We start from the raw sequence: 22,540 nt of genomic DNA on the forward strand, positions 1-22,540 counted from the left end.
TATTATTTATTACAGTAAAAATTTGAAAATTTTAAATATTTATACTACAAATCTTTCAAAATAACATTAGAAAAAAAGAGAGGGAATAAAGAATAAATCAAGTTTTAATTTTAAAATAAAAAATACTTTAAATTGTCACAGTAAATATTTAATAAAACTTAATGACAAGGATGTATACAAACTAGTATATTAAGATTTTTTTTTTCAAAAATTAAAGTTCATTAAAAAAGTATAAAGTATAAAAATTTGTTAACATTAATTTTTTTTTATCATTTAATTATGAAAAAAGTATAAAAGTTATTTAAGAAGGTATAAAGTACAAATTCAAGTTTATTAAACCTCTTTAGTTTGCACTCACTCTGTCACACAGGATATATATAATATAACTCCCTCCATACCCACATAATTTTGAAGTGAAGAGGGACCACCGCCACAAGTTATGTAATATGCCAAAAAATCATGTTGATGTGTTATGCGTTGTTTGTTTACACTTGCGCTGGATATTCCCTGGCGTTACCATGCATTAACATCTCGAATACGAGGTATAAACATGTATGATCAACATCAATTATGGACTCTGAAGATTGTCATAAGAGATAACAAAATCCCATAAATATGTTTGCTATTCAATCTTCATGTAACGTACTCGTAAATTACAACCTACTTGTATGATTATCGTAATTCATAAATCAGAAGCAACAAAAGAAAAGAAGAATAATATATGTATAGTTAATAACAAGGAAAAATTATGATCTCAACGCCCTTTTGGATTCATGATCTGGGAAACACAGTATTAGGTGTGAATCCATCAGAGTCTTCACTAGCTAAGCTTCTTCTACCACCAATGCTCATACACATTGCCATCAAAACCTGAATGCATCATCAAGGTCCTAGTTCCCCTTAGAATCTATGTACAACTCCTCCTCCTCCTCTTCTTCTTCTTCTTCAATGTGTATTCCACCAATTCCCTTGTCACTTTCTTGAAGCTGCAATGCAAATTCAAGGTTCCACAACACATCCCCCATGGATGGCCTCTCAATGCCTTGGTCTGCCACACACTTCATGGCAATCTCAACAAACTTCTTCAAGCATTCAAAACCAATCTTACCCTTCAAATAAGGATCAATGATTTGATCAAGAATCCCTTTCTTGAAGCAATGAGGTGCCCATTCAGCTAAGCTCACTTGCTCCTTAGCAAGTGTTGGGTTCAAAGCTGGGCGTGCACACAATACCTCAAACAAAACCACACCAAATGAGTAAACATCAGATTTCTCAGTCAGTTGCTGCCTCCTGAAGTATTCAGGATCAAGGTACCCAAAACTTCCCTTCACCATTGTGCTAACATGAGTGTTATCCAATGTTGGTCCTATCTTTGACAACCCAAAATCAGACACCTTAGCCACCCAATTCTCATCTAGTAAAATGTTTGTTGTCTTCACATCACGGTGGATAATGGTGTTCTTTGCACCAGTATGTAGGTAATGTAAACCCCTAGCAGCTCCAATGCATATCTCAAGCCTTTGCTTCCAAGGCAGAGGAGGTTTTTCTGTCTTGTATAGATGCTCACGGAGTGTTCCATAAGCCATGTAATCATAGACAAGGATCATCTCATTGTTCTCTTCACAATATCCAATAAGTGAAACAAGGTGGCAGTGACGAAGTTTAGAGAGCATTTCAATCTCAGTTTGGAACTCTTGCACCCCTTGCTCAGACATTGGGTTCCCACGCTTAATTGCAACTTTGGTCACTCCCTTAACAATTTCTCCCATGTAAACCTTACCAAATCCTCCCACACCAAGTAGCAAGGCCTCATCAAAGTTGTTTGTAGCTGCCTTTATCTCAGCAAATGAGAAATGCCTACAAAGGTTTGATGGCAGAGAGGATGCATAACTTCCTATGGTGTTGGTCTTGGCAGAATCAGCTGGTGTTGGCCCTTCACTAGCACTAGAATCCTTCCCATGCCGGTGCCGGTGCCGGCACCGCCTCAAAGAAGCAAAAGAAAAGAGTCCAATGACAAGTACCAAAACACATCCTCCAGCAACAACACCACCTACAATTATTCCTTTCTTTGATGATGATTTTCCATGATCAGACTGTGTAGCCAATAATGGCTCAATTGGTCTATGAATGGGATTTCTCCCAGCAAGACTACCTTCACTATCATTAATTTTGAAAATCTCCACTCCATTCAAAATAGCATCATAATACTGAGGCTTTGAACTCGTGTGTGGATGAAGTGAAAGCCATAGATCCTGTTGGGGTTCCCCATTAGGAACATTCACAACATAATCCTTAAACACAGGAACCCCATTTGAATGTGAAAGTCCAAATAAACTCGCCCAAGCAATAACATCAGCCCCCAAAATAGCAGTTTCATTAGCTAGGAATATATCAAACACCCTCTGATTAATCTTTGTAATGTTACTAGACCCTTCACAAAAATGAAGCCTCACCAGATAAGAAAACCCAGAATCAACAGAGAAAATCCAAGTCAAGTTATAGTTGACATTGATGTTAGGATTTGGACCCATAGACCTAGCTGTCGCGTACACATCACGCGGAGCAATGAAACTGGGTATCCCAGGTGGGTACTCAATCTTCACCTCAGGATCAACAAGCTGAGTGACACCATAAGAAGCACCAAACAGAAAGCGTGTGTCATCACGCCATGACCTGAAAAGACCAGTGTCATGTGAAGGAGATATAACATTGCCACCAACATTGAACCTATAAAGATTCTCCATAACAGTGTTGTTGCCAATGTTGAATGCACTGTTGGTTCCCACAATAAATATGCTAGTTTCATCATAAATATCAGGCATGGACACAACCTCAATCCCATTCACCAAAGCGTAGGAATCTCTTGAAGGTGTGAACATGATGCTCAGTTTTCTTCCATCTTCAACATGGATGGAATATTCCTTCATAACGAAAGTGGTTTCAACGATGCTGAAGTTTCTGAGCAGAGTGTAGGATTGAGTGGTGACGGAGAACAGAGCGTTGGAAGCGTTGATGCCGGCGTAGGAAGAGGAATAGAAGTGGAGCCGGAGGAATTTCCGGCCGGGGGTCACCGGAAAAGTGTAGGTGAACGGTGACCGGAAGATGCGTGCGTTCATGTAAGGGACTTGGGGGACGGAAGGGTCTTGAGTGGAAGCCGGTGAAGTGGCGGAGCTTGCGGCGGAGGAAGTTAAGAATTTGGAACCGACGTCGGTTGTCCATTTCCGGCCGTCGGCGTCGGAGCTATTTGGTGGGCCACCACAGTTTAGGAAGATCTTGTCAGCAGGTTCGTGATTCGAAGCTTTAATGAGTTGAACAGAAAATAAGAACAAGAATGGAACATACACACACACATTGATAGTGTCCCTTTTCCACTTGCTCACTCTCATCATCATGATGAGATGACCCAAATCCAAAAGGCTTTTCTTTTGTTTGAGATTTGAAGAAAAATATATGCTTTTGAGAAAAATTGGAGGAGGAAAATGAGGAGATGGAAGAATTAAAGAAGATTGATAAGTGACATGAACTAGAAAACAAAGGTAAGAATTTTGCATGGTCTAAAGTACAGTACAGTAAAGTGCAACTTTACATGTAACAATTTCACTTTCAATTTAAGGTTGGCAGTGTTCTCAATTAATGGTGTTTGTTGATATTAATTGGGATATGCAATGACGGATTAACCTTAAAACGGTGTCATATTTACATGTTGAGGATGCTTGTATGGCAGATCATCAGGTGTGCAGTGTAAGCAGTATCAAACTGACAAAAATAAATAGGATTTTTTTTTGTCTTTTAAAATCTTTTTAGCCAAAAATCTTTTTGTCAATTTGTGATCTGAAACAAAAAATACAAGATAATTTAGAAATTTTCAATTTAAGGTTTAAAGGTGTTTGTTGGTATTAGTTGGGATGTGCAACTACGGTGTAACCTTGAAACGGTGTCTTGTTTTCATGTTGAGGATGGATGATTATATGATAGATCAGTTGTGCAATGTATTAATTAATAGAAAAAATTTCATTTTTGTGATTTTGTGATTTATCATTTAATTTTCTGTTATTTTAAATTTATCACTTTGATTTATTGTGTTTAAATAATTTATTATTTAACCCCTTGTGACTTCAAATTTTTACATAGACACTTTGTGGTTAGAAAAAATTTCACTTAGATCTGTTATGGTTACAAAAATAAAAAAATTTAAAAATAAAGTTGTCCTCTTTTTTATTTTATATCCTCATCCATGCATTTAGGGTTTAAAAAATAAAAATAAATTTTAAAAAAAATCACTTATTTTTATCAAGAAAATAAATTCAAATCAAATATTATTTTATTTTATCTATTTTTTACCCGATATTGTTATAAAATTATCTAAAAAAAAGTAAATATCTTATTTTGATAATACATATTTAATTTGTCTTAAATAGTTTTTTTTGAAATTTGAAATATATTTTTAAAATAAATAAAAAATTTAAGATAATTTATAAATTAATTTCAGAATAAATAATTTGAAATATTTTTTAAACCCTAAATGCATTAAACGAGGATATAAAATAAAAAAGAGAGAAAATTTATTTTAAACATTTTTTTTAAAAAAATATTTTTTAAATCACAAGGTTTTAAGTAAAAAAATTTGTAACCACAAGGAGTCTAAGTGAAAATTTGAAACCATAGGGGTTAAATGATAAATTATTTTAGCACAATGAGTCTAAATGATAAGTTTAAAATCACAAGAAATCAAATGATAAAATGTGAAATCGTCAGTTTTTTTCTCTTTCTCTCACAAAATCACATTGGGTGAAAATGAAGTTTACCCTAATTAATATTAACATGTCAAATTTTTAATGTGTTAATTAATATGAAAATATCATGTTAAGGATAATTATATGATAGATCAGTTGTGCAATGTATTAATTAATATGAACATGTCAAACTTTTAATGTGTTAATTAATATGAAAATATCATGTTGAGGCATGAAATGCGGTTTCATAGTTCTATATTCACTTCCTTGTGACTTAAAAATATAATAAATAGGATTTTTTTTTGTCTTTAAAAGTTTTTTTTGGTAAATAATTTGGAAGTATCTCCACACAACTTCCTCTAGTCATCTTATTCTCGGAGTACGGTCCTTAAAGTTAGCTCTTCATTGAAACAAATGGTGCATTAAAGCATTGTCACCGGAGGAATGATGAGACTAATCCCTCATTGGAGGGGGAAGCAGTTTACCTCTAGACCCCAAGAATTCCAAGAATGTTTTAGCCAAAAATATTTTTGTTGATTTGTAATTTTAAAAAAATATATATAAGATAATTTAGAAATTTTTCTTCTCATTTATTATATGAAGGGCATAATACTTGAAACCACTGCTCCTTACTCACCCCAATCAAATGGTGTTGCCGAGTACAAGAATAAGACATTAACTGTTACTTACAGCTTACATGTCTTCCTCCTATCCCAAAAGAGGTTCTAACTGCTAATCATATCCTGAACACGTTACCACACTCTAAATTGTCTATGACTCCTTATGAGATATAACATAAGTGTTCTTGTATATATGATACTTTTAAAACTTGAGGATGTATTGCTTATGTAAGAATACAATATCCTAATAGACCTAAGGTGGGACCTAGAACCATTACTTGTATATCGGGGAAGTGCAGAAGACAGGTTTTTGGATATATTTACAAATTTGGTGATAGAATCTAGAGATGAAGAATTCTTTTAGAATAAGTTTCTCGAATATCATGGCTTGAGTGTTTCTGGATCTATGAGTATGATTTCAGAATCTCCTATAGAATCTGAAGGAAGCCCTTATGACACTAACCCCACACAACTGGTTGTTGAATCAGTTTCAGTTAGAGTATTTACGAGAGAGAAAGAGAGAGAGTTTCCAAAGACTTTGCCAAAGACTTTGTCACTTACCATCTAGAGGATGATCCATTCTTCTATCAGGAAGCAATGAGATCTAGAGAATATCTACTATGGGCAGAAGCCATAGAAGATGAAATGAGCTCACTGTTACATAAGTATACTTGGCAACTAGTCAATTTGTCGAAAGGGGCTAAGGCTATAGGCTATAAGTGGGTACTAAAGAAGAAACTAAATAGTGATGGATCGATAGCCAGATACAAAGCACGTTTAGTAGCTAAAGGCTATAGATAATAAAGTGGAGTATACTATTTTGATATCTACTTACATGTGTGTCGTCTATCAACTATAAGAATTCTTCTTGCTTTCGCATCTATCGAACATTATGTACAAATTGATGTAAAGATGGCTTTCCTAAATGGAGAGTTAAATGAGAAAATATACATGGAACAACCAGAAGGATTTGTCATGACAGGTCTTGAAGAAAAAGTTTGTAAATTGAACAATTCCTTGTATGGTCTTAAGCAAACACCTAAGATGTGGTATATTAAATTTGACAAAGTGGTAAAGAGTTATGGATTTCAGTCTAGTTTTTCAGATAAATGCCTTTACCATTGCTTTATGTCAAATAAGATAGTCATCATTTGCTTGTATGTGGATGAAATGTTAATTCTTGACTCTAATCATTATGTAGTGAGTGACATTAAAGCTAATTTAGCTAAAGAATTTGGCATGAAAGATCTTGGTATTGCAAATACTATTCTCGGTATGAAAGTGAGCTTTTAAAGGCAAGTAATTTCCCTTAGTCAAACTCATCATATTGAGCAGCTACTTTCTGCCTGGGGATATAGTGAGTGCAAACTAAGTGAGACACCATATGATTATAATAAAAGTCCAAGTCCTCATGAAGGTACCAACATGGATCAATTAAAGTATTCAAAACTAATTGGTAGTATCATGTATACTACAAGTTGCACTAGAATTAACATAGCATTTACAGTTGGCATGCTGAATCGTTTCACTAGTAATCCTAGTAAAAAGCACTTGGATGCCCTCAATAGGCTAATGAGATACCTTAAAGGCACTAAAGATTATACTCTACACTACTCTCGTTATCCTTCAATTGTGGATGGATATTCTTATGTGTATGGTGCTCAGAAATAGAAAATAGTAAGTCCTCTAGTGGATATGTATTCATTTTGGGTGGAGCTGTTATTACATGTAAATCCAAAAGATAGACTTGTATTGCATTGTCATCTATGGAATCAGAACTTTTTGTTTTAGCCTTAACCGGTGAAGAAGCAGGAGCAAGGAGAATTGAATTGGAGTGTGATTCAACAGACGCTATTAGTTGTATCCAAAATTTGGATTCAAATCCTAGAGATTCTCAGGTTGTTGAGCGCATAAAGAGTTGGCTTCTTCAAGATTGGACTGTCAGATGCAAGCATACAAAGAGGGAGAATAATGGTTGTGCTCATTGGATTGCTACTAATCCTTATGAAAGAGATAACAATTTTTTTGTTTTCTCTTATCCCCCTCCTCATCTTAGGGATCTCCTGTTAGAGGACTCTTCCAACTTTAGGGCTTTGGCCTCTGTTCCTTGATTTCCTTGTGTTTTATGGGGATTTTGCCCCTCTTTCTTTACAAAAAAATATATTAATTCTTTAAGCCTGTTCTATGATAATCAAATCGTTGTCCAAGTTGTTAAAAATGTTCTCTTTAATTCAAAGAGAAGACATGTAAGACTGAGTCATACGTTGTTGAATTATCTAATAAAATAAGCAGTTATCACCTTGATTGATGTGGGACCGAAGGATAATGTAAGAACTTGCACCGTTAATTAAGGAAATTAATTAATTATATATGAGAATTAAGAAATAATTCCATAATTGACCCTAATAATTATTATGAGACTTAAATAAGTATGATAAGTGATTAAGAATGCTGAAAGTCATTTTTCGAAAGAAAAGTGCAGATATCGGTTCTGCTAGTCGGTATAAATGCCTACCAAAAATGTATCCCGAAAAATTATAATAAGTGCATGATAATTCCTAAAATAATATATAGGACTTGTAAAACGAGTTTCAAGTTAAAATAATGAGAACTGGTGCTAGAAACTGATACTGGCTATGAAAAGCGCGTACCAGAAAGGTGCTCCGAAAAATATGATAATTCTTGTAAAATTGAGTAGGTTAAGAATCCAAAGTTTGGGATTAAAATGCTAAGCGTAGATTTTAAAGTTAATACTGCGTGTTTAAGTGTTAAACCGCCTATATATACTGAGGGCACTAAACCCTAGGCTGATACTCAACCTTCCTACGTGACCCTTGTGCCTCCCATTGCTGACTTGGTGCTTTCTTGACTTGTTTTCACCATTTCTTCATGAGAAACCACCAAATAATCATCTTTTCTCTTGTTTCTTCCTTGAAATCACCTTGTGGTTGTGTTGTGTTGGGTTGGGTGAGAAGTTTGGTTTCTGAGTTAGTGAGCTACTCTTGGGTGTTTCTTGGGATGTCTTCTCTGGTTGTGGGGTTTAGAGCCTTGTTCTTTGGTTGTGTGGCTTCAAGAAGCAACCTTTGGGGAGAAAGAGCCAAACCTTGCTTGGTATTTTCGTTTTCTATCCAAGTCAGAACCTTGAGGAGCTGGTTGTGAGCTCCAAGAGCAACCTTTGGTTCAGTTTTAAGCCTGGTATGCATACTCAATCTTTGATCATGAGTTATTGGTTAAAAATGGAACCTTGATGCATGTAATGAGCTTAAGATGATAACCTAACGTTGGGTAATGCTTAACAACTTAAAAATGCATGTTTAAGCTTCTGTAATCGGTAAAAGTTGGACCTTTGGTGTGGATTTTCGCGAAATGCAGAATCTGGGTTCTGTCGCGAAATATCCAGATGTTTTGTTGTGAATATCAGGATATTGATATCCGGATATTGGAAGAGAGATATCCGGATATGCCCCCGATGAATATCCGGATATTCTGGGATTTCGAAGAACAGTAGCTGCACTGTTCTTACAGTAGGCTATTGGGGGTTTGTAGACCCTAGAGTGATGATGTTGAACTTCTATTTTAATCAAACTAAGTCAGAATCAAGTGGTTAAGGGCTTATGGCTTTGTGTGAAGCCTTAAGACATAAATCGTAAGAGGAAAACGTAGTCTTTATGTTTATGCTTATGAGCTATGAGTGTTGATATGCTTGCTGGTCCTAATCGGATTGTGATCTGCTGTGTGTTGGACTTGAGCTGTGTGGACTCTTGGCATTGGATAGTGAGCTTGCAAGGTAAGCTTTTGTGTCCTCGGTTTAGCCATGTTGTGGTTCCACCATGTCTCATAGGGGTATGGTTATATGCATGCTGTGTTACATGCTTTCGCTGTTTTGGAAATGCTGTTGAGCTGTTATATGCTAGTGCCTTTATGATATGCATGTGGTGTTCCACCTATACGGTAAGCCTAAGTATGTGGTACATACAATATGGTGAGGCTGTGGGTGAGGTGCAAGCGGTGTTCCTTGTACTATCTGTAGGTAATAGACGTATTCCTGCATTTCTCTGGCCAGTAAAATAGTATTGACACACATGGCATGAATATCTGTTGCACTGCATAGTTTTGGAACTTATATTGGAAATTACTGCTTTTGAACTTATATTGTACATGTAAGTGAGCTTGGGGTGGAAGATCCTTGAGGACCCCTCGCCTTACTGAGATTTCTGGTTTAGAGATCTCACCCCATGTTTGGGGAATGCTTATTTCAGGTTCAGGTAACCAGGGGGTTGATACCTCTAGTGGCAGGAGGCCAGAGCTTAGCTGATAGATGTTACATGTTTATGTTGCTTATGCTGATATGCTGTTATGATTGGATGTTGGATCCTATTTACTGTCTTATGCTTTTAGCTTCAGTTTATGGATTTCTCTGTTGAGACTCTGTTTGTTATGATGTTGATTTGGTGAGCATGGGGATTGTCCATGCCACCTAGACTTGATTATGTCTTGCTTTATGTTGGAGTTGTATTAATGTATCAGGATTCTTGTCCGGACCACGTGTAGTGGATCTGTGACATAGATACTCACTTTATATATATTCTGAAGTATTTCAGTTAGATGTTTATTTGCAATTTACATACAGGCGATATTCATTGAAATTGATTAAGTAATCAACTCGGCTAAGTATAATGACGTCATAATTGAAAAGAAAAAGATATTCTGCATTTTTAATTAAGCGCAGCTTAATACAATGATATGTTAACAAACCGGGTATACCCAGGGTGTTACATTTTATGGTATCAGAGCAATGGTTCGAGGGAAAAGCTTGTATGTATTGCAATGATTAGGATGTTTGGTTGTGTCTGTCTTGTGTGTTTGCTCCGTTGGTTTGTATTATGATGATGCATACGTGATCACATTGCGTGGGCCTGATCAACTCATAATTTGTGTAACTTGTGCAGAGTCATGGTAGGATCCAGGAGAACACGAGAGACTGATGAGGGTCAACTCGACCCGGTCCTGGCTGCATTGGCTGAGATGCAGGCGGCCCGACAAGCCGACCAGGAGGCCATGAGAATGGCAAACCAGGCCATGCTGGACGCCGTCAGAGAGGCGAACAGGAAGGCCACTGAGGATGTGTTGGAGGTCAACCGTCTGGCGGACATGACGATGATGAGAGTCATGTTAGAGGAGTTCAGGGCTGGACCTGCTGTTGGCCAGTTTCCTCCGCCACCACCTCTGCCTCTACCCAGTCTGCATGACGACAGTAAGAGTCAGATGGGTGATGCCAGTCACCTTACGGGGGCCATGCAGACCGTGCCTGTTTTTGTTGAGGATCGAGATGAGATCGATCGCCGGCTGAATGCTTTTCATAAGCATAAGCCACCTACCTTTGATGGATCTTATGATCCTGTTGCTGCGGCGCGTTGGCTACAGGCGTTGGACAAGATTTTTCGGGTCATGCAGTGTACTGATCCGCAGAAGTTGATGTTCGCTACTTATATGCTAGAGGGCGATGCCCATGAGTGGTGGACGAACACTTCTCATGTCTACGAGATGCAGGGCCATGTTATAACGTGGCCATTCTTCGAGGATTGCTTTCTGGGTCAGTACTTCCCTTATGATGCACAGGAGAGGAAGCAGGGGGAGTTTGACAGGTTGGTTCAGGGCTCGTTGTCTGTTGACGAGTACCTGGCCAAGTTCAACCAGCTGGTGAAGTTTGCACACTTCTGGATGGCGAGGTCTACTCCGACATTCTTGGCTGCTAAGTTCCGCAGGGGACTTAGTGAGGATATTTCTAGTTATATTTCTTGTTCTGCTTCGAGAGATTTTGGAACACTGGTGCAACAGTGTCGAGATATCAAGGACTTCTACAGCTCGAGTAAGGCCAAGAGGGCCAAGGTTGCTGAGGCGACGAAGGTAGCTGGTAGTTCCACTTCTTGGAGAGACAGGAAGTTTGGGAACAAGGGCAAGGGAAAGCAGATGGCGGCTCGGCAAGCGCCGAATCAGTTTAAGAGGACTTTTGCTCAGGGGAGTGCAACGAGACCTCCTGCTCCCAAGTGTTCGGGATGCGGGAAGACTCATTTTGGGCCGTGTTCTACCGGCCAGTTGATTTGTTTCCAGTGTGGCAAGGAGGGCCACTTCTCCAGAGACTGTCCATCGTCGACGGCGAGAGCTACTGCAATACATGCAGTGCCACTTCAGATGGTTCCCCTTCCACCTACTTCGGTAACGGCAGTGCCACCATCTACTAGGCGTGTTTATACCCTGGATCGTCAGAAGTCGGATCGAGCTCCGAACCTAGTCAGAGGTACTGTTACTATTGGTGCATCATATGTTGATGTCTTGTTTGAATCTGGGGCTACGCATTCTTTTGTTGCAACCCCGATTGCTGTGGGGCTTGAGTTGCCCATGTCTTTGCTTTCTCCACTGTTGCCGATGAACACCGCCACCAGAGAAAAGTGTGATGCTACCACTGTTCATCGCGACGTAGCGTTTCAGTGGGACGACGGTGAGTTCTCGGTAGATCTGATAGGATTGCCAATGGCCAACTTGGAGGTTATTCTGGGCATGGATTGGTTTCCAGGAATTGTGTGATGATTGACTGTTGTGCCAAACGTGTGGTGATGTCTCCGTGTGATTCCACAACTAGTTCCTCGCCGTACATTTCTTTGTTGCAGGCTAGGAGAGCCTTGAGAGCTGGGGCATTTGGATATGTCATGTTGGGAGGTTTGGTGAGTGGGACACAGGAGGATATCACTGGCATTCCTGTGGTGAGGGAATTCCTCCAGGTGTTTCCTGAGGAGATTCCTGAGTTTCCACCACAGAGGGAGATAGAGTTCTCCATTGATATGTTGCCTGGTGTGGGGCCTATTTCATTAGCTCCATACCGGATGTCGCCACCGGAGTTGGCAGAGCTGAAGAAGCATATTGAGGATCTTTCAGCGAAAGATTTCATTCGACCGAGTGTGTCTCTTTGGGGAGCACCGGTCATCTTTGTGAAGAAGAAGGATAGGACAATGCGATTGTACACCGACTACAGGCAGCTGAACAAGGGGACGATTAAGAACAAGTATCCCCTTCCTCGGATTGATGATCTGTTGGATCAGCTCTGGGGTGCTTGCGTGTATTCAAAGATTGATCTCCAGTCCGGATACCATCAGATTCGGGTGAAGCCAGAGGATGTCCCTAAGATCGCATTTCGTTCGAGATACGGTCATTTTGAGTATTTGGTGATTCCGTTTGGACTCACCAATGAACCTGTTGTGTTCATGGATTACATGAACCGGATTTTCCAGCGGTACCTGGATCAGTTTGTGATCATCTTCATTGACGATATTTTGATTTACTCCAAGACGGAGGAGGAGCATATGGAGCATCTGAGAATTGTTCTGCAAGTGCTGAAGGAGAAGAAGCTGTATCCGAAGCCTTCCAAGTGTGAGTTTTGGCTCAAGTCCGTGAAGTTCCTTAGGCATGTGATTTCTGCTAAAGGTGTGCAGTGGATCCAAACAAGATCGAGGCCGTGCTAGATTGGGAGAGGCCCAAGACGGTTACCGAAGTGAGGAGTTTCTTGGGTTTGGCAGGTTACTATCGGAGGTTCATTAAAGGATTCTCCACCATGGTTCTGCCATTGACTCGCCTTACCCGTAAGGAGACTCCATTTGTGTGGACTCACGAGTGTGAGGTTTGTTTTAAGGAGAGATTGACTATTTCTCCTGTGTTGGTCCTTCCTGATCCTGCGCTTGAGATTAAGCTTTACACTGACGCCTCCGGGAAGGGGCTAGGTTGTGTGTTGATGCAGTTGGGCAAGGTGATTGCCTATGCTTCGAGGCAGCTGAAGCCTCATGAGGAGAACTACCCTACTCATGACTTGGAGTTGGCTGCTATTGTGTTTGCTTTCAAGATTTGGAGGCATTATCTTTTTGGTTTGAAGTTTGTGGTGTTCAGTGACCACAAGAGTTTGAAGTATCTTTTCGACCAGAAGGAGTTGAACATGAGGCAGAGAGGATGGATGGAGTTCCTAAAGGATTACGACTTCGAGTTGAAGTACCATCCTGGCAAGGCCAATGTGGTAGCTGATGCTTTGAGCCAGAAACCCGGGAGCTCATCCAGTTTGTTACTTGTCTATTTTGATGTGGTTGAGAAGTTCCGAAACCTGGCAGTGACCGCTCCGTGTGGGAGTGCACTTCTCGAGATGGAAGCAGCAGATGTTGTGAATGAACTGTTAGAAAAGATCAAAGAGGCACAAGTTCAGAGAGAGTGTCTGGATTATGTGAAGAACCAAGACGGTGTGTCTTGGAATGAGGATGGACTCATTTTGTTTCAGCAGAGGATCGTGGTTCCTCAAGGTTCGTTGACCGTAGAGGTTATGGCAGAGGCCCATAAGGGCCAGTTTTCTATCCACCCTGGTGCTACTACGATGTATCAAGACCTGAAGAAGAACTTCTGGTGGCCAGGTGTTGTGCAATTGTGTACCCCTTTATCAATCACACATTACGCAAGTGCATGTGTCAACAAGTAATAAAGTAGATGTGTGAGTTCAGATATCGTTCCCACGAAGAAAACTATAAAGTTGGGATCAATGTGAAAAAATCAAGGTAACAAAGATAATTTGGAAGAGATTAATGACTAAATAAACAATAAAACTAATAATTAACTAAAAGAATGCAGCAATAAAATAGGTTTTCCAAGTATTAAAGATAGATAGGGATCAATTTCCCCATTATTGCAATTTCACCATAATGCAGTAACCATGCTATAACAATCATCCATTCAGTAACCAAAACACTAATGCATGCAAGGGCTCTCACCAACTCTACATGTATACTAAGTCCCACATCTCTATGGCCAACATAGTTATGAATCATTAAGTGCAAGTTCCATTTGATTTTGTGGTGTGAATGATCTCTCTACCCACAATTAACTAATTAAATTAGTTAAACCACAATGCTTAATAACTTTTTGAGTTCACCTATATCTCTATAGCCCAAACCCTAATTATCTTGCAGCTCTCTCTCGATAAGTCAACAAGAATAAAAATAAGCACTTTATTAAGCAACTGAAAGGAAAATCATGTAACAAAGTTAAAGCAATACTGACTACATCACAATAAGGGTGCTCTATCACTCAATCATAACAATTTAGCCCATCCATAGGTGGGAAGAAACAACAAAGAAAGAATAAGATTCCATTAAACTAAAGTAAAGAAAACAGGGACGTTGCTGTAGCACTGCTCCCACAGCTATCTTAGGCTCCACCACCATCAACCTTGCTTCAGCCGCCGGAATAGTGCAGGGATCCACTGGATTTGATGATCTCTCTACCAAAACCTAGCCTCACCCTTTGATTCCTTGGATCTCTCTCAACGAACCTTCAAATTCTCTCTATGTGTTTCCCATACTTTCTCTCTCTAGGATTTGATTGAATGTCTAAAGGATGTGTAGCGTTCATAGTCTCTCTTCTGTGTGTAGGGTTCGTTCCTTTATATACTTGATATTCTGGGCCTCAAACAGCTCTTCAGGTCCATGCAAATCTTCATTCAAATATGTCGTGTGAGTGGATAAGGATGACACTCTGTTTTGCTGTAATGCTGACAGAGCATTCTTTCCTTATTGCTGCAGCGCTTGATTAAAGATTCTTTCCTTATTTGCTGCAGCGCTGATTGAAGATACAACTGTATTTTGCTATAGCGCTGATTGGAGATTCTTTCCTTATTTGCTGCAGCGCTGATTGAAGATACAGTTGTTTTTGCTATAGCGCTGATTGGAGATTCTTTCCTTATTTGCTGCAGCGCTGATCAGGGACAACGCATAATGCTACTGCATATCTCATCAGATTCTTTCCATTTCGTGTTTCAGGTATGAATTTGGAAATGTAATCGCTGATTTAATGAAGCTTTAATGGTGATCCTTTGAATGTTTTAAAGTGCGTAGCCAGCTCAGGACTCTGATTACACGTTCAGAAACTTCTTCTAGCTAATTGGGCTTGGATCCATAGCTTGCTGGTGATGATCCATTGCTGACCTCATCTGTACTGTTATAGCACTGCTTTCCGATGCTACAACATTGACCTGCAGTAAAATAACAAGTGTATTTAAATGTTTCCAATGCTCATTTATATCCAAATACACATAATTAACATAATTCTCAATTAAATCATGAAATCATAGAATTCATGCATCAATCATATAAAATCAAGAGAATTATATGCAATCATGGTACCAAAATATCACAATTAAGCCCAAAATAACTCTCTTTTGGAGAGTTATCACCAGGCATGAAGAATGATGTTGTTGTCTTTGTGTCCAAGTGTTTGGTTTTTCAGAAGGTGAAGATTGAACATCAAAGACCGTCCGGTGAGCTTCAACCTCTTGAAGTACCACAGTAGAAGTGGGAGAGTATTTCCATGGAGTTCGTGGTGGGATTGCCTAAGAATCAGGCGAGTTGTGACTCTATCTGGGTCATTGTGGACAGACTGACGAAGTCTACCCATTTTCTTCCAGTGAAGGTGAGCTTCACTACAGAGCAGTTGGCCAAGATTTATGTTCGCGAGATTGTGAGGCTTCATGGGGTGCCCGAGAGTATCATCAGTGATAGGGACCCGAAGTTCACATCTCGGTTTTGGGAGGCGCTGCAGGAGGCTTTTGGTACGCAGTTGAGATTGAGTATCGCCTATCACCCTCAGACTGATAGACAGACTGAGAGGACCATCCGGACCTTGGAGGACATGTTGCGGGCTTGCACGTTGGAGCAGGGCTCGGCATGGGATAAGTACCTTCCATTGGTTGAGTTTTCGTACAACAACAGCTTTCATGCTAGCCTGGGCATGGCGCCCTACGAAGAACTGTATGGTAGGAGGTGTTGGACTCCTACCTGTTGGTCTGAGGTTGGAGACAAGGAGCTTTTTGGCTTGGACTTTGTCCAAGATACCACCCAGCAGATCCAGATGATAAGAGAAAAGTTAAAGCAAGCGCAGAATCGCCAGAAGAGCTACTATGATGTCAAGCATCGTCCACTGGAGTTCAGTGAGGGTGAGCACGTGTTTTTGAGACTTTCACCTGTCACCGGTGTTGGTAGGGCACGCGGAGTGAGGAAGCTGAGCCCGCGGTTTATTGGGCCATACCAGATTCTTGGTAAAGTAGGATCTGTTGCCTACCAGCTTGCCTTGCCCCCGAACTTGGCCAACATCCTCGACGTGTTTCACGTGTCTCAGCTTCGGAAGTACATAGCAGATCCTTCGCACGTGGTGCGACCTGATGATGTGGAGGTTAGGGAGAACCTGAAGACTCCCGTCGGACCACTCAAGATTCTCGATCGTGGTGAGAAGCAGCTGAAAAGCAAGATCATTCTGATGGTCAAAGTGCAGTGGACTGGAAGAACTCCTGAGGAGTGTACTTGGGAGCGTGAGGACGAGCTTCTCCGGCAATACCTCGAGTTTCGAGACAGGTATGTTTCTGATTTTGAGGACAAAATCCTAAAAGGTGGGGTGAATATAAGAACCTGCATCGTTAATTAAGGAAATTAATTAATTATATATGAGAATTAGGAAATAATTCCATAATTGACCCTAATAATTATTATGAGCCTTAAATAAGTATGATAAGTGATTAAGAATACTGAAAGTCGTTTTTCGGAAGTAAAGTGCAGATACCGGTTCTGCTAGTCGGTATAAATGCGTACCAAAAAGTATCCCGAAAAATTATAATAAGTGCATGATAATTCCTAGAATAATATATAGGACTTGTAAAACGATTTTCAAGTTAAAATAATGAGAACTGGTGCCAGAAACTGATACTGGCTATGAAAAGTACTACCGGAAAGGTGCTCCGAAAAATATAAGAAAAATATGATAATTCTTGTAAAATTGAGTAGGTTAAGAATCCAAAGTTTGGGATTAAAATGATAAGCGTAACAATTAAAGTTAATACTGTATGTTTAAATGTTAAACCGCCTATATATACTAAGGGCACTAAACCCTAGGCTGATACTCAACCTTCCTACGTGACCCTTGTGCCTCCCATTGCTGACTTAGTGCTTTCTTGACTTGTCTTCACCATTTCTTCATGAGAAACCACCAAAATCATCTTTTCTCTTGTTTCTTCCTTGAAATCACCTTGTGGTTGTGTTGGGTTGGGTGAGAAGTTTGGTTTCTGAGTTGGTGAGTTACTCTTGGGTGTTTCTTGGGCTGTCTTCTCTGGTTGTGGGGTTTAGAGCCTTGTTCTTTGGTTGTGTGGCTTCAAGAAGCAACCTGTGGGGAGAAAGAGACAAGCCTTGCTTGGTATTTTCGTTTTCTATCCAAGACAAAACCTTGAGGAGCTGGTTGTGAGCTCCAAGAGCAACCTTTGGTTCAGTTTTAAGCCTGGTATGCATACTCAACCTTTGATCATGAGTTATTGGTTAAAAATGAAACCTTGATGCATGTAATGAGCTTAAGATGATAACCTAACATTGGGTAATGCTCAACACACTTAGAAATGCATGTTTAAGCTTCTGTAATCGGTAAAAGTTGGACCTTTGGTGTGGATTTTTGCAAAATGCAGAATTTGGGTTCTGTCACAAAATATCCAGATATTTTGTTGTGAATATCCGAATATTGATATCCGGATATGGGGATCTGAATATCCGGATATGGATATCCGAATATTGGAAGAGAGATATCCGGATATTGATATCCGGATATACCCCCGACGAATATCCGGATATTCTGGGATTTCGAAGAACAGTAGCTGCACTGTTCATATAGTAGGCTATTGGGGGTTTGTGGACCCTAGAGTAATGAAGTTGAACTTCTGTTTTAATCAAACTAAGTCAGAATCAAGTGGTTAAGGGCTTATGGCTTTGCGTGAAGCCTTAAGACATAAATCGTAAGAGGAAAACGTAGTCTTTATGTTTATGCTTATGAGCTATGAGTGTTGATATGCTTGCTGGTCCTAATCAGATTGTGATCTGCTGTGTGTTGGACTTGAGCTGTGTGGACTCTTGGCATTGGATAGTGAGCTTGCAAGGTAAGCTTTCATGTCCTCGGTTTAGCCATGTTGTGGTTCCACCATGTCCCATGGGGGTATGGTTATATGCATGCTGTGTTACATGCTTTTGCTGTTTTGGAAATACTGTTGAGCTGTTATATGTTAATGCCTTTGTGATATGCATGTGGTGTTCCACCTATACGGTAAGCCTGAGTATGTAGTACATACAATATGGTGAGGCTGTGGGTGAGGTGCAAGCGGTGTTCCTTGTACTATCTGTAGGTAATAGACGTATTCCTGCATTTCTCTGGCCAGTAGAATAGTATTGACACACATGGCATGAATATCTGTTGCACTGCATAGTTTTGGAACTTATATTGGAAATTACTGTTTTTGAACTTATATTGCACATGTAAGTGAGCTTGAGGTGAAAGATCCTTGAGGACCCCTCGCCTTACTGAGATTTCTGGTTTAGAGATCTCACCCCACGTTTGGGGAATGCTTATTTAAGGTTCAGGTAACTAGGGTGTTGATACCTCTAGTGGCAGGAGGCCTGAGCTTAGCCGATAGATGTTACATGTTTATGCTGCTTATGCTGATATGCTGTTATGATTGGATGTTGGATCCTATTTACTGTCTTATGCTTTTAGCTTCAGTTTATGGATTTCTCTGTTGAGACTTTGTTTGTTATGATGTTGATTTGGTGAGCATGGGGATTGTCAATGCCACCTAGACTTGATTAAGTCTTGCTTTATGTTGGAGTTGTATTAACGTATCAGGATTCTTGTCTGGACCACGTGTAGTGGATCCGTGACATAGATACTCACCTTATATATATTCTGAGGTATTTCAATTAGATGTTTATTTGCAATTTACATACAGACGATATTTTATGAAATTGATTAAGTAATCAACTCGGCTAAGTATAATGACGTCATAATTGAAAAGAAAAAGATATTCCGCATTTTTAATTAAGCGCAGCTTAATACGATAATATGTTAACAAACCGGGTATACACGGGGTGTTATAGATAACTTGGCTGATGCTCTCACAAAAGGTATGCCTAAAGATCGATTATTCAAAACAGTGGGGGAAATAAGGTTAAAGACTATGTAGACAAGTCTTAATTACCATTTACTTACCTTCTAATTGTGTGTTTTGAATTATCGAATCCTTCTTTTGTTGGCCTTCATGATAATCACAATCTATATGTTTCATCGATGCTCATGGTTGCTGATTAAATTGAAAAGGGTAAGTTGTCTTATTCCAATCTTGATGAAGATAACTTGAACCTAATTCAAAGGTTTTATCTGGGAAACTTGTGTCATTCCAAACTTAATGATATAATCCAACTAGGTTGGACCATCCTTTTGGTTAAATGATCTCATTCCAAATTTGATGCTAGATTATTTGGCTTTGAGGAATTTGTAACTGTGACATTTCAAATTAAAACATTGAAATAATTGTTTGCATAAGAAGCCTTTGGGTCTTGTTCTTAATTAAAACTTGACATTACATGACTAGGTTATTGTGAGTGACTTGATTATTGGTCTTGTTTATTGAAATTAGACAGTGGATATTCTCTTAAAAATAAACTTAAGTTGATAACTCTTTGCAAATCAAACTATTTAGGCCTTGTTCATAATTTATAAAACTAGCTTGATGCTTATGAACATGATATTATGATGCTATATGACATTAATATATGTTCTTCTTTGCCTGATGACATGGTGCTAAGTTATTTTAGTATAATTAGACATCTTTGGTAGATTATTCAATTGATTGAATTTATGATGATATGAAATTCATATTTTATATTCTACAGAGGATGGCAGATATGGAGGATAGCTTAATGAGTGGGATCTTGACAACGATCACCTCCTCGATGAATGAATATATCATTTAAAGTGTGTGGAGACTTGACAGTTCACCCACTACTGCCCATTTTGATGGAGTCCATTTATTTGAGACTTACATTTTTCTATCTTTATTTTATGAACATTGTTGATTGTGAACTGATTTTGAGACTTATTTTGTATGTTGGGATTTGGATGTGTTTAGATTGAATCTAAAAGTCTAAATATTTATTTTGGTATGCTGGTCTCAGAACAAATTCATGATAATGATGATCTATTTATTTATATTGCAAATGATAGTTGAGTTTAATATCTTACTACTAACACTCTTTGACTGATCCAAGTTGATTATGTTGGACTGGATATGAATGATTCATATTTGTTTGAATATTACACTGACCACTCTATTGGATTGTGTTGTATGATGAACATAAGAGGTGATTGTTGGATATATTGATAATCCAATAATATGTTCACATACAAGCCCAATAGGTAAAAACATGGATATTTGGGTCCATATGAAATGGAGCCCAATAGCTTGCATTATCTCTGCAAATTTCTAAGCTGGAGGTAACACTATTAAACATTCTAAACTTAATATCTCTTGGTGCAGTACTTTAAGCACCTAAAAATCCTGCTTTGTCAAATCCATAACCTTCAACATAAAGTACAATAAAGTGCAACTTTATATGTACAAATTCATTTTCAGTTTAAGGTTGGCAGTGTTCTCAATTAATGGTGTTTGTTATGGCAAAAAAATTAAAATATTGCAATTTAAATAAATAATTGCGAATATATAGTTATTTTCATACTATGTACGGATATATTGTAAGATCTCACGCCTTGATTAGACGTGAACAGTCACGCCTCACTCAGGCGTGAATGCCACGTAGGTCACGCTCTTTTTAGGCGTGACCAAACACGCCTCATTTAAACATGACATAAAAGAGAGACGAGTCTTATTTAGGCGTGACCAAGAGAGAGTGTTCAGGAAAGTTTGAGTGTTCAACATGCCTCTTATCTCTCTCAACCTTTATTGCTTTCTTCTTTCTTTCCACCCTTCCCACACGCTTCTTATCCTTGCCACTTTGACCTTTCTTCAATTCTATTTTTCATTTGAGCTTCAACTTCCACTTACATAAAAAGGGTATGCAAAATGCCTCTGTACCAGCCATCTAATGGGAGAAGATAAGGGGATGAGAACTGCATCTTCCACTTCCAGCTTCTTCTTTGTTGGGTCTTTTCACTTCCCATGTCGTTGGGTCCGAAGCTATTGGATCCTTGTGAATTTGGATTTGAGTTCAGAGTTGAAGAAAAATCTTATGCATCTCGCGAAGGTATCTTTGTTGGTGGATATTATGAATGAGGGAACCATTGAGGCAAAGATGAATTGTGCCAAGCTTGAGCCTTTTATTTGGGTTACTGAGGTCAATGAGGGATAAAAAGCATTGGGGTTTTAACTAGACTCATATTACTCAAGATTATAAGTTTTGGTACTATTTTTGTGTGCTTGGATTATATAAGGGTATGGGCTGTTTTCATACTACAAATTTCGTATGTCAAAATTCACTCTCAAAACCAATCAGAAATTGCTATAAAGCAAAGAATCAGAAGCAAAATATCCATAAAGAATCAAACTTTAAGTGAAATGAAGGCCAAAAAATGACAAAGAGAGAAGGGAAGATAGAAAGAAGAAGAAGAAAAGGTGGTGACAAAAACAAAAATAAAAAAACCAAATTTTAATGAGAAAAAACCAAAAACGTGATTTCATTCACAATAAAATTTTAATCTTTAAGCTGTCACCAGTTTTAAGGTACATAATGAAAATCAATTTTAAATGTGAATATATAATTACTAGTCTTTAACGCTAAGTGTTGGCTACAAGCACAAAAATTCAAAGGTGAAAAGCTCTACAAAAGATAATAGTATCTTCCAACTCGTCTTTATGAGGCAACCAAACTGAGACCCAAGCAGTGTGGCTTTGCTAGCAAGCTTTCACTTGAACGCTACATCAAAGAATGCTTCCCTCACATTCACCTCAATGATCTCTTTGCATTATTCAGTTGGAAGATCCCTTCTCTACACCATGGTTTGTTTCTCGGCCCTATTCTAGTTTTATTTCTCTCTCTCTCAATCTTGTAGACCCAAACTTTTTGGAACACTTTCTCTCTCTCTTGGTCACATCTAAACAAGGCGTGTCTCTCTCTCTCTTATGTCACGTTTAAGTGAGGCGTGTTTGGTCACGCCTAAAAGGGGCATGACCTACGTAGCACTTGTGGAACCAATGCAGAATATAAAGATTCAAGGATTTTGATGATAATAAATAAAGCATGGAAAGAAGGCTTCAAGTTGCAACATTCAAAAAGAAATAAAAAACTA

At 38.8% G+C, this 22,540-nt stretch overlaps 1 pseudogene; it reads right to left on the reverse strand.

Annotated features, from left to right (window-relative positions):
* Window positions 1–754: 754 nt before the first annotated feature.
* Window positions 755–12,816, reverse strand: LOC133312347 (receptor-like protein kinase FERONIA; annotated as a pseudogene).
* Window positions 12,817–22,540: the final 9,724 nt, after the last annotated feature.

This window comes from Gastrolobium bilobum, unplaced genomic scaffold (assembly GCF_033153095.1).
Source record: "Gastrolobium bilobum isolate Gb01-03AN ecotype WA unplaced genomic scaffold, APGP_CSIRO_Gbil_v1 utg5831, whole genome shotgun sequence".
In the NCBI taxonomy this organism is placed as follows: Eukaryota; Viridiplantae; Streptophyta; class Magnoliopsida; order Fabales; family Fabaceae; genus Gastrolobium; species Gastrolobium bilobum.